The sequence below is a fragment of the Myotis davidii genome, unplaced genomic scaffold (assembly GCF_000327345.1).
Source record: "Myotis davidii unplaced genomic scaffold, ASM32734v1 scaffold1717, whole genome shotgun sequence".
NCBI classification, from domain to species: Eukaryota; Metazoa; Chordata; class Mammalia; order Chiroptera; family Vespertilionidae; genus Myotis; species Myotis davidii.
This window is the reverse complement of record NW_006287955.1, coordinates 417,365-418,946: the sequence shown is the minus strand read 5'-3', so window position 1 is coordinate 418,946 and position 1,582 is coordinate 417,365. Positions and strand designations below refer to the sequence as shown.

Below are 1,582 nucleotides of genomic sequence, written 5' to 3'. Positions count from 1 at the left end.
CTTGGGTCCCGTGGCTGTGCCTGCAGCCGGCCCGACGCCGGGGACAGGGCGGCCTCCTGCAGCCACCAACTGCCCCTGTTTCTGGGCCTGCGCTCCAGCCCGGGAGAGAGGGTGGAGGGGCCTGGCCTGCTCTGGGGAGTGGGGTGCCCTGTAAGGTTACGGGCTGCATCAGCCACAGCTCTGAGTTCTCAGGGTTCAGAGCTGTGTCCCCACTTCCCAGGGGTCCTGCAGGCAGCTCCCCCTCACGGAGCAGAGGCTGGGAGGCTGCGGGGGGCGGAGGAGGGAAGGCGGGCGTGTGGGGCCAGGAGGGAGGTGCCTTCCGGGAGCCTGTGGTCTGCAGGGCAAGTGGTGTCCACGGTCCCGTGTCAGTCCTCCGCCTCCTTCACAGCCTGTGCCCCTCCAGGTACTCAGGTCACCGAACCCTGGGCCCGTGTGCCTGTGTGTGCCAGGGAGCATGTGTAAGCACACAGATGTGTGCCTGTGTGCATGTTTTGTGTGTGTGTTTGCATTCAAGCATGTCTGTGTGCACATGTGTGTGTGCACTTGTGTGTGTGTGTATGTGTGTGTGTGTGTGTGTATGTGTAAGTATGTGTGTGTGAGTGTGTGTATGTGTGTGTGAGTGTGAGTGTGTGTGAGTGTGTGTGAGTGTGTATGTGAGTGTGAATGTGTGTGTGTGTGTGTGTGTGTGTGTGTGTGTTGGCGCGGAGAGGAACTGGGGACTGATGCTAAAGAGAAAATTCACTGAGTACAAGTGTGTTCCCAGATGACCAGGGTCCTGGAGGAATGTAAGATTTGGCCACGCTCCTCCCTTTCCGGAATATTCTATGCATACTCCTATTCAGAGGCATGAGGCCTGGATAAAATGGTCTTGGGACTTTTCCTTCCCTCGAAACTGTTTTGTGTCTGTCTGCTGAATCCAGCTTTTAAGCCGAGGAGAGCTTCCCAGGTGCCTAACAGCTTTGGGGCACTCAGGAAATGTTAAATAACCATTATCATCAATTGTAGCATAAAGGAGTAAACCACATGAAATTTCATTTTCCTGCCTGCTACCATGATCAAAAAGACAAAGCAAACGAGGTTATCTCCTCCCTGGCCAGAGACAATCTCATTGCCTCTGCTCCATCGACCACAATGTATGTGTGAGAGTGTGAGTATGTGTGTGAGTGTGTGTGTGAGTGTGTGTGTGTATGTGAGTGTGAATGTGTGAGTGTGAATGTGTGTATGTGAGTGTGTATGTGTGTGTGAGTGTGTGTGAGTGTGTATGTGAGTGTGTGAGTGTGTGTGGTCCGTTCCCCCCGGGTGTGAACTCCAGGACAGTTTTCACCCAGGATTGCTTTTCTTTGTTTCCACCCCTTTGACTGTCACACCAGCATGAGCTCCAAGAAGCTGTTAAATAAAAATTCCGAAAGGAAAATGGACAAAACACCACGCGCGGACTCACCGGGAAGGAACTGGAAGCCGTGCAGCCACGCGGCCCTGCCTCCGAGCCCCATCCCGTCCCCGGTGTCTCCCTCCGTGGCTTCCCCGCTGGCTGGAGGGGCTGCGTGGTCTGGGACCAGGCCCCCCCTGCGGTCGGGGTGTC

The 1,582-nt window shown here is 55.4% G+C and overlaps 1 long non-coding RNA gene across 3 annotated transcripts in view; it reads left to right on the top strand.

Moving 5' to 3' along the window:
• The window catches only part of LOC102771519, a 3,995-nt gene that overhangs the window by 327 nt on the left and 2,086 nt on the right, over nucleotides 1–1,582 (top strand). Inside the window, exon 2 of one of the 3 annotated variants that reach the window (XR_001513209.1) lies at nucleotides 1,371–1,547. The exons of 1 other annotated variant lie outside the window; for it this stretch is intronic. This is a non-coding gene — a long non-coding RNA (uncharacterized LOC102771519). Of the gene's footprint in view, nucleotides 1–1,240; nucleotides 1,548–1,582 lie in introns of those variants that run through there. One more of the 3 variants, XR_001513208.1, reaches the window with a different exon arrangement.